Here is a 12202-nt window from a genome sequence, read left to right as displayed (position 1 = left end):
TTCAATTATTTCGATATATTCACGTCTCGAAGATTGGTTTTCTTTGAAGGTTTCACTTCTATCATGTGTGATCTGCACACATCTGGTTTTTTTCTTTTTTTCGGCATATGTAATACTTTTTTACGATAAATTTAAAAAAAAAAACAAGAAAAGAAATCGTTCTTTTACGAAAAGATAAGAAAGTTAAATAAATATCGTACGAATTGTGTTACATTAGATTTTGATTTCAAACGAAACGATATGAAAAATGCCTTATATATCAAACATAAAAAATTACATAATACAACGTGAAAGTTAATAATATATTACTTAGATCACTATAATTATATATATACAAGATATTATTGAAATAAAAATAAGAAGAAACTTCGATTACGAAGCGTTTTTAACTTTAGTTCAGATAAGATGAAATCAGCGTTTGAAATAAACTCCTGATATACAAATGTAAGTGTTTTTTTGGTTATTTTAATTAAAGTCGTCACATGAATGCGATTTAATCGGATTAATTATTATCGTTTTCTATTTTTTTTTTACTTTTTTCTTCTTTTTCATGCGATTAGTAAGTAATCAATGTAATAGAAAATTAAAGAGCGAAACAGATGATCGAATCACACTCGTAAGCTTGAATTTCACGATGATAATAATGACGATGATGACGATGACGATGACGATGACGATGACGATGACAATAATAAACGAAACGGTGAACGGGAGAAACGCTTATTACCGGTTGGTTTTAACAGAGGAGCAGAACATCTATGTATATATATATATATGTATGTTATATACGCGTTTTCACATGCATAGGTAGAAGTAGGTAGGAACGCGTATGTAGGACAGGGTCGACTGTACAAAAATCATTGCGTTTATCATGTGTGTGTATCACCTAGTAAATACGCACGTAATGTATATTCTTATTGTGGATAATCAACGTGAAGGTTGACACGTGTTGAGAATTTTGGATTTGATTTTATAACAATAGCTATTTTATATTAGTTTATTCTTATATCAATTCTACTTGATTTGCATGATAAAATAATAAATCACGATTGATAATACAATATTATTAGACCAATTAATGTTTTATTATTATTAATTGTTTTTTTGTTTTCGATCATATTATCCAAACACTTGTAGATTTTTTAGTTAGTCTCACTTTAAGTTAAGTCACTTTAACTAGCTAGTCTCTTAACAAATGTTTACTTGATTTGTATGCTTAAAAAAAAAAAGATTTGGATTTTATTTTATGAAAATTTCGGATTTTATTTTAACAACACGTTAAACACTTAACACTAGATTTACTAATTTAAGTCAAAATTGGACTGATTTCAAATTTTGTTGTTACATGTATATATGAGACTTAAATATTATTCTTTTTTTAAATATATATATATATGTTTTGGCTTTTAGTTACGTAATGAAATATATTTAAATATTCATTCTTATTTTACTAATCAATCATTCATTTAAATAATCTTTGTAAACATTAACAAAAAAAAAAAATAAAGAATAAAACAACCGTAAATCTAAGTGTTAATATTTTCATTTATTATTCGATACTTAACAACATCATTGTTAATGTTCAATCAATGTATCTACTCAAATAATAATAATAATAATAATACAGATCTCTTATTATTATTTGTATTTATTACAGAAAGTTTATATTTTACTTTCTAACCACTAACTATACTTCGGGCTTAGTTTTATTAGAAATTCTAATCACATTTGCATGCTTTGACAAATATCTATAAAAAAAAAAAAAAACAAGAAAATATCAAATAGAATGTGTTTTATCAGTTTTGATTTTAATTTAAATTTTCTTGTTTTTTTTTCTTTTTTTCTCGTTCTTTCTCTGTGTTTACAATTACAACAAAATCTTGAAGTAGCTCAAGGATGTATATTCAACTCGTTCAATATTAGAACGAATATTTTAACTTTCTCTGTTATTTTTATTTTTTTTATTTACTTTTTTTTTATTTCGTAAGAATCTATTACGTTTCTATTTCTAATATTTTGGTATAAAGACAGTTCACAAAATTTTTCTACATCATTTTTTACTTTGCTTTTAATCTGAAGTAATAGAAAATGTATTTTTATTTTCCGATCAACGGTCACGACTCATTGATAAGATACATTTCCGTATAATCATTAAATAATGATTGGTTATGATTAACCAGTTGACGTGATCAATGACGTGTATACACGTCGAATGCAGGACAAATGATACTATTATACAGTTTTATTCAAAGTCAACAAGAAAACTAACAATACGTTTCTGAATACGTTATTCTTACTAAAAAAAAAGCTTGACAATTGTCAAAAAAATAATAATAAAATACATGAAACAAGAAAAATTGAAGATAGCAAGAATAAACGAAGAAAAATAAGAAAATAGTTTAACACGTTAACGCCGGCGCGTACCACCGGTGGCCCGCGCTTGACTGTTCCATCGGGCGGCGTGTACCACCGGTGGCTCGCGCTAGATTGTCCCATCGGGCGGCGTGTACCACCGGTGGTCCACCTTGGTCCAAGTTTGAACAAGCAAAAATCACGCGCCGCCAGATGAAACGCATCTTAGATTCCGAGTGCCGCCCCACAGCGCAGACACTGAAAATCGGCGCCGGCGTCAACGTTTTAAAAAATTTTCAAGCTACGTATGTATGATGATATTTGATTAAAAATTTAATTAATTAATATATAGAATTAAATTATAATATTGAATTTGATTAATTAATTAATTATTTTTGTTTCATCGATGGTTTCACGGTTTCTTCCGTTTCACGTTCTTCCGTTTCACAATCCTAAAGAAGTTTTCACATAAAAAAAAAAAAAAAAACAACAAAATAATGAAATCTATCGCGTTAGTTAGTTGGTTGTCCCTGGTACTGATTATTTGTTCTCAGCACTGAACTGGCTTCATGTTTGTTCACCAACATGTTTTTGCCGATCGATACGAAAGATGTGTTTCCCTATTTCTACGAGAATTTCAACAGGGAGAATATTATTGTATATATTCCTATTTAAATAGATGTATCATCGTGTAGATTTATATGTACATATTACAGTTAATTCAGTAAAAATTAATCATAATTTATACATCTAACATTAATGAACAAGATCATTCTAAAACAATTCTATTATTCATTTGTATTCTATCATTTTTTTCCTCATTCGATGAAATCATATTTTTATAAAATATATCAAAAATACTAAGAAACCTTGTTATCAATGACTATGATAATTAAACGATTTAAATCATACATATCACCTTAAACCCGTATAAATTGTAATGACATCCATCCCGTAGAAATGTAATTCACGCAAAATTCGTTTATCTTCAACCCCCTTCTTCCCTTTCCTTCTCTTCCCCTTTGTCTCTACCTTTTTTTTTGTTTGAAGAGGTTAAGTGTAATCAGAGGCATATATTTAATAATTTTTTTCTCATACAATCATTTAATTTATATTATAAAACTAATAATATATATATAGAGAGAGTTTATTATTTTAATGTCTCAACTTGACTCTTGGTGCACTGTTTACAACCCCTAACTAATTGTCGGATGACATTTTTTTTTAAGAATATTTTTAAAACATCATACTACAACAAAATGCTAAAAAAAAAAAAAGAAAAATTGATATTTTGACAATTTTGATTATCCTTAAACCCCCCTTAACGAGCTTTTGAGTTTACGTTTTGTTTTCGCAATTTCACGTGCGTGAAATGTTGTGTCAAATGGTTTGCAGCAGGATACACGCGAGTACAGAAATTTAATAAAAATGAGGGAAGAAAATGTGTGCTTAAAAAAGAGAGAGAGAGAGAGGGATGGGAAAGAAGGGAAAAAAAGAAAAAAAAAAGAATTCAAGCTGGCGCCACCCTTCTGTTCATTATCTCAAGGCCAACAGGGCGCCGGAACAATTGTCTAACCCTTACCGATAATTTTTTTTTTTTGCATCGTACCTTACTCCTTCTTTTTTTCCACCCTCGTATTTTCTGTTTTTTTTTTTCTTCTACTTTTCTTTACTTTTCTTTTCTTTCTTACGTTGGACTATTTCCTCGTGTTCGATAAAGAAGTTTCTCCTACAATTCTTACTAACGTGTGTGTTAGTTTGAATTATACGTTATCGAATGAATGTGTGTATTGGTAAAAGGGCTTATTGTTGAGTATCGACAAAAGGATCCAGTTGATTGATTTAGAAGGGCTCCGGGATAATGAAACACAATCGATCCTAGATTTCCCCTCTTCCCCTTAAACTTGATTAGACGAATTTGTTAGAATTAATATGATTAGTTTATACGTTGTTTTACGTTTAATACGTTTAACCCTGTAAATAATTAAGAATAATATTAGATGTAACAATTAATTCATGTAATAACTTTAACAGGATATTTTTTTTCATAATTTTAATCCTAATTATTAAAAATAATAAAACGATAATGAACGTATAAAGATAATCAAATAAAAAAATAGACGACTCATTTCAAATATAATAAATGCAATGAACTTAAACGAAATTGAAATAATTGCTTAATATTTAATTGCTATGTTAAGTATCAGTAGTATTAATCGGTAATACAGCAATATAAAGGTTTTATAGTAAAAAAATACAGAGAGCCTATGTATATTTATGCCTTTCGTGTATATTGATGAATTTGTTAGAGTGTATATATACGCCCTTTAGCAGTCACAGGGTTAATAATTGTAGTTGCATCAATAATTGAGAAATGTTATTGAAAATAATAATGAAGAAATATTTCCAAAAATAACATATTATTTGTCTTGTTACTTTCTAAATGATTGTTAAATTTCTTTTAAATTACATCCAATTAATTGTTGACATCTGATAAGAAATATTTAAATGTGGTCATTTAAATCAGGAATCATTAAAAAATCGTTTAACCAATAATATTAATTTGATCTTTTGACAATTTTCTTTTGTAATAAAGTTTATCGTAATAGGTATGTGTTTTTTTTTTGTTTTTTTACACGATTTATAAAATTAACATAACGAAATAAGTTTCTAAATGATACAATTATTTTTGTCAATTTGTATTAGTCGAGCTCAAATTACGATTGGTAAAATTATCTTATCATTTCTTACGTAACATTAATTCAATCGAAATGTAATATGTTTGAAATGAAATGAAGGTTATTTAAAACGTTGACGCCGGCGTCGATTTTCAGTGTCTGCGCTGTGGGGCGGCACTCGGAATCTAAGATGCGCTTCATCTGGCGGCGCGTGATTTTTGCTTGTTCAAACCTGGACCAAGGTGGGCCACCGGTGGTACACGCCGCCCGATGGGACAGTCTAGCGCGAGTCACCGGTGGTACACGCCGCCTGATGGGACGGTCTAGCGCGAGCCACCGGTGGAACACGCCGCCCGATGGGACGGTCTAGCGCGAGCCACCGGTGGTACACGCCGGCGTGAACGTGTTAATATTGGAAATTAAAAACAAACTGTACGAATAATTAAAATAATTGTAAATATAATATATATCTATATATATAGTAGATAATTGTATTTATCAAAATTGTAATGTTTACCAATCAAATATTTCAATTTATGCTTCATCGCAATAACCTTTTCACTGTCAATACAATCTCATTTACACTTCCCCTACCATCCTAAGTAATTAACAACTTTTATAAATATGTATATAAATATAATACAAATATAAATTTTTATATATGTTAAGTAAATAAATAAATAAATAAATACATGTATACATGGAGAGAACATATGCATTTAATAATAAACACATATTATAATGACGAGTGTTTGATTGATAGAATTTACAAAATATGTTCATTACCGATATCTTTTTTTTTTTTTTTTTACCGGCACGATTTATTACCAAGATTACGAAGCTTTTATCACGAACGTGCACGCTAGAGAAAACATGTGTATCTGTATATGTACTTATATGTATGTATATACAATATGCTGGGCACACGTTGATCGTCGTCATCGTGTACACATGCAAGACTATTTACATTGAACAAACTGTTATGCTCGATGTTATTATATCCTTCAAAGTAGTAACAATAATAATAATAATAATAATCATCATAATTATGATGATGATAATGATAATAATAATAACGATGATTTAACGAACATATGTTCGTCAATGTTTCGATGACCGTTCAAGTAATTTTATTTATTTATTTATTTTATTTAAATACGAGTTTGTTTGACATTATTATCATGGGTTATCGAATACACACGCATATACACACACTCATACATTCTTGTATAATTTCGTTTGAATGGAAAAATAAACAAAATATTTTATTTTACTTCGTATACCAATTCCTATAGGAGGAATGCGCCATGTACATTGCTGGGGAACCGGAACTCGATTTTGCGCGCGAATGATTCAAACATTGAAATCATAGTTTTACTCGAGATGAAATTTGTTTGCTTAAAATTTGGGTCTTGACGGTCTTGCTTAGTTTTTATTGAACTTTTGCAGTAATTAAAAATACACTGTCGAACCATAATTATTCATCATAAACAATAGGTCTGTAAACAAACGATAAGTTATAGGTTAGGTTTGTACATTTATATTTGTAATTATGAAATGATTAAATTAAACTTACACTTTAAGAAAACTACTAAGTGTTCTCGATAATTTTACAGTTTCTATTTTCACTTTATATATGCACTGTTGTGTTATCAACAAAACAATTAAATATAAATATCACAATAAAAACAAATAAGTATTTGGCTGCGCGTTGCATCGGAAACGGTCCCCCAACATTTTTTTCAGCCAATGGCACATGAGCAATATGTATGGCGCCATCCCACCTACAGGATCATCCCTTGTTGTGAATTCTCTTTTCTGCTTTTCTTCTTTTTCTTTTTTTGTTTTTTTATTGTAATTTAATTCAATGAATCCGAAACATTTGTAATTCTAACAAAATTGATTGTTCGTTAAATGATCATATTGTCTCTTCTTAATTTTTGTATTTTTCATTGACAGAAAGATAGAGTAAAAATAATACGAGGAACACCTGCGATACGAGAGTATAGTACTACTCCCCGTTCGTCGACCTTGAACGAAATATGATAACAAACATTGGATAGAAACAAGAACAACCGATATCGTTCGATAATGACATTGCCAATAATTCTTCAATTAACAATCTTTTCGTATTGTTCGATTTTAATCGATTATTCTTGTTCTCTATTATTTATTTTTTTTTTATAACATCACACATACACAAACACACACACACACACGAAATCGGCACACAATTTTATCAAATTAGTTGCGCGTTGTTTCTTAAGAAGTAGAATAAGGAAAAAAAAAGAAAATAAAATAAAATACATATTATATGAATTTCTATTCTTACACTTATCTCCATAAAAGGTAAATAATGTGTGTGTGTGTGTGTGTGTATAAGGTTGAGATAATGATTTCTTTTTTTTTTTTTTAATACTTTTTCTTTTTTTAATCTCTTATATCGTTCAACGAAAGAAAATAATGACGTGACCTGAGAGTCACTTTCTTAAGTCGTTAGCGTCAAGTAACAAACGAGTTAATTCGCATCATGAATATTAAAAACAATATTCTCAAGAGATGAGAGTAAACACGTATGTATGTATGTATGTATGTATGTATGTATATGAATAATATTATGCGTATGCTCGAAGTTGATTTTTATTCTTTTACTGTCTCTTTTCTTTGAGAAAACATTATAATACCATCATACATTTGCACGCTATAGGCACCGTGCGTTATTGCAGCGCCATGGTAGCGCCATGGTATCTATGGAACTAAAAGATACACTACTGCTGAGGTTTTTACATGTAAAATAAAAAATAAATCGAATTTTTTTTTCTTTTTTTTTTTTTTCATAAATAGTTAGTTTATCATTTGAAAAATATGCCTGTAAATTTTTAGAATAAAATTCGCATTATATATTTATCGATTGAAAATTCATTTAAATGGTCCACCTCAACTCAGGGCTAAACTTTGAACGCGTTTTTCTCAAAAACGACTTTTGTCTCAAACTGTGCTGTAAAGGATAACTCAAAAAGGGTTTCAATCGATTCTTATGAAATTAAGCACACATTTTCTTTATAGTATTAGCTTCTAGTTGAACTTTAAAAATGCAAAAGTCAAATTGCCATTTTTGACTCAAAAATTGTTAAAAAAAAAAACAGGGTCAAAAATCAGACATTTTTTTGTCTGAGTCGTGGCAATTAACGATTTTTGGACTTTTCAGTTTTTCCTTAGTTCAATTAGAAGATTTATCAATTTGTTGCTGTTGTTGTTTTCTTTAGTTTTTACTTGTTTCTTGAAAAAGTCCAAGTCCAATATACATATATATACTTCCTCTCGGATTATTATCTATTGGATAATATGATATCTCAATGTGTTTTAAGTATTTACAAAGATAAAAAAAGATAAAAAAAAAAAAAAGATAGAAAAAAAGTAGAGACGTTCAAATAACTTATCGGGGGGAAAAAAAGGCAAAAGAAGAACCACCAAAAAATGAAGTAAAAGTAGTAATATAAAAATGAAGTAGAAGTAGAAGTAGATGTAGAAGTAGAGACATTCTTTAGAATGAAAACAAATTCTTTGACATAGAGGGGCCAACGCCCACACACAACAGTTAACTTTGTACTCGTCTTCAATAATTTATATTCTTTTCCTTTTCTTGTATTCTACTTCTCACTTTATTTTTCTTTAGTATCGTTATACGTGCGTAGAGATACCATACGTATATACGCGTGTATGTATATATATATATATATATATGTTATATATGTATATGTATTATGTGATAAGTCTATACATCTATTTACTTTGGTATGTTTACAGTTGATAAAACGTGCTTGGTTCCCATGCACTTACACATACTGCTACTATTATTAACATGCATCCAAATTAGAATGATTCTCCTAAAATATAACGAGATTATGAAATTATTTAATACTAGATTTACGAATGTTTTGTTCATTATTTTCTTAATGATTTAATAACATCGTTTGAATGAAGGGTTGTGTAAAGGAATGGAACAACTAATATTTACGTATATTTCATTACATAATTAAAAAAAAAAACCAATATAAGTTTTTGAAAAAAATAGTATTTCAATTTTATAAATATATAATAATCAAATGTGTTCAATGAGTCAAATTGGCTTAGTGTGTAAATCCAGTGTTAAATACTAAATGTGTTTAACGCGTTCATGCCGGCGCGTACCACCGGTGGCCCGCACTAGACTGTCCCATCGGGCGGCGCGTACCACCGGTGGTCCACCTTGGACCAGTTCATAAATCTAGTGTTAACAGCTCGTTTATAAAATAAATCTACATAAAATTACATTAATTTATTAACATATTTCAAAAGTAAAAGAAAAAAATTATTAGAAAAGGACAGAGATAAAAAATACGTAAAAAGTAGATTTTTAGGTTATAATATTTATATATAATAATTTATTATAATCATATATATATATATATATATATATAGATCATTTAAATCTTCTATTTTACACGAATTGATATTCTTAAATCTACATAAAATAATATTAATTTATGAATATATTTCTAAAGTAATAAAAAAGAATTAATAGAATAGGACAGATATATAATGAGTGAAAAAAATGTAATATACGTTGTCGAATATATTTGAAATGATTTTAAAGTTCGTGGTATGTATCACTTACTAACGTCGCAATAAGGAATCGTCTATAACAGCTTGGACTGTTGGGGTTCTTGAAGCACGAGAAGCCGTCGTGCTCGTAGAGCCTAACACTTTCACCGGTGGATTTCTAATACGAGATAGAGAAAGACTCCTCGGTCTTTTCGGTCACGTTCACAACCGCAAGTTTAGAGTGGAATAAACCCTATATAGCGACGTGCTTCGCTAGTTTACTACTTTAATAACCGTTTAACAAAACATTGCTCGAATTTAACCAAGGATGTACAAATAACATTTTACTTGTTTTTTTCTTTTTTTTTTTTTTTTTCTATCCTTTCATTTTTCTCATCCCTTCTCTTATCTATTTGTGTATATTATAATATATTACTATTCGCGTTTCTATTTCCACTAGTAGTAGTGTATTTGTATTCATCATTTACTGTTATTATAACGGAATATCTGATCGGCATATTTGATCATTCTCTAACAGCGCCCTCAACTTAAATGGGACTAACATGGGACTTACATATTTCAAAAAAGGAAAAAAGAAAAATGAGTACAGAGTGAGAGAGAGAGAGAGAGAGAAAGGTAACTTCTTTTTTATTAGATATTAGATCTAATATCTCTGTCTCTGTCTTTCTCTCGAAGGAAGGACTACTTTGCATGCTCTAGACAGTTTCAAATGCGATTTTCTACGGCTAAGTATTTTTCTTCAACAATCCTCTCTAACATAAAACTCGTTTGACGTAAATACATTCATATATATATATATATAAATATGTATGCATGTATTTTAATACTTATTTACGTGATTATCGTCGGAATAACACGAACGTATATGCAACCATCTACTTACGTATTTTATTTCTACAATAAAAATCCATTTTGTAACATAAAAAAAGAATACTTTTATATAAGAATTCCAAATACTCGCGTGGTGTACATTCTTTTTTTTTTTTGATCAATTTTGAAACGTGATTATTTCGACAAATTTTATATATATATATTTTTTAACACGTTCACGTTGGCGCGTACCACCGGTGGCCCGCACTAGACTGTCCCATCGGGCGGCGTGTACCACCAGTGGCTCGCGCTAGATTGTCCCATCGGACGGCGTGTACCACCAGTGGCTCGCGCTAGATTGTCCCATCGGGCGGCGTGTACCACCGGTGGTCCACCTTGGTCCAAGTTTGAACAAGCAAAAATCACGCGCCGCCAGATGAAACGCATCTTAGATTCGAGTGCCGCCCCACAGCGCAGACACTGAAAATCGCACGCCGACGTCAACGTGTTAAACAATTAATTCGATGTATTTTAAACAAATTTGGTATTTAAATGTTTGAAAAAAATCAATCGTATATTTTGTATTGTATTTTGATTTATTTTCTACGATTATCTAGGAACAACTGGAACTCTTGATGTAAATTCTATTTTTCTGAACAATTGATTTGATGTAATGAATGAATTTAAAATGAAATATCAAAACATCGAATTATAATAACTACACTTAAATACAAGACACGCGAATACAAGAATATTGTTTTTCTCTTTTAAGAATCTTTTATTGATGCAAATTCAAATTGCTCGTAAATTATAATTAATACATGTGGTGTATATGGTTATTTATACTCGAGGAAAATAATTCTTCATCTTCTTCTTTTATTATTATTATTTTCTTTATGTTTTACAAATGATTAAAAGAAGAAGAATATGATTACTTTAATTTGGTATACAATACATTTTTCTCGTATTAAAGAGAGAGAGAGAGACACACACACAAAAACAACAACGTAATTTGTACGTAAAACGTAAGGAAAGTACACAAAAAATGCAGGTATGTTAATTGAAAGTAGAGTTGTTAGTAGCAGTAACAACAACAACAACTTTTTGTTGTATTGTTGTTCTTATTGTTATTATTGCTAAGCCAAGTTTTCTAAGTTTCCAAGTTTTGTTTCTTGAGAACATATATATATATATATATGTATATATACGAGTGAAAGTGTTACTACGGATATGTCGTTTTTCTGCATCGTCGTTTTCGATCGGCCAAGTCGCCATTGTACTTTACCGTAACAAAAAAAGAAAAAAACCCCCGTCAAAAAAAAAAAAGAATAAAAAAAATCAGAAAAGAAATAGAGGATAAGAGAAAGATAAAAGAAAGGAGAGGAGTAAGTTGTGTTGTCATGGTAGATGGTGGTAGTGAAAAAAATGAAGTTCGGTGATGGAGGTTGGAGGTGAAGGAAGTAAAGTCAGTCAGTTAGTTTTGGTGTGAAGGTAGCTTAAATATGTAACACAGTAGCATCGTGCCTCTTACCATGGTCGAGAAGTAAAGGAGGAGACATGAAGGAGAAACAATGGAAGGAAGGGGTAGAGATAGATGGAACGGCCTCGGTATGCGCCGCGTGCACCTCCTTCTCCTCCACCTCCTTTTCCACCTCCACCAACCACCTCTTCCTTCTTCTTCGTCTTCAAAAGTTTCTTCCTCTCTCTTTCTTTCTCTCTTTTTCTCTCGTTGTCTTTCTTCATCATCGGCACTCCGT

At 30.1% G+C, this 12202-nt stretch overlaps 1 protein-coding gene across 6 annotated transcripts in view; it reads left to right on the top strand.

Annotated features, from left to right (window-relative positions):
- Positions 1-12202, top strand: part of lilli (AF4/FMR2 family member lilliputian) — a 183509-nt gene that overhangs the window by 14573 nt on the left and 156734 nt on the right. The gene's annotated exons all lie outside the window — the stretch shown is intronic.

Source organism: Polistes dominula, unplaced genomic scaffold (genome assembly GCF_049000335.1).
Source record: "Polistes dominula isolate Pdom_NZ unplaced genomic scaffold, Pdom_raw_medaka contig_373, whole genome shotgun sequence".
NCBI lineage: Eukaryota > Metazoa > Arthropoda > Insecta > Hymenoptera > Vespidae > Polistes > Polistes dominula.
This window is presented reverse-complemented; position numbering and strand designations above follow the sequence as displayed.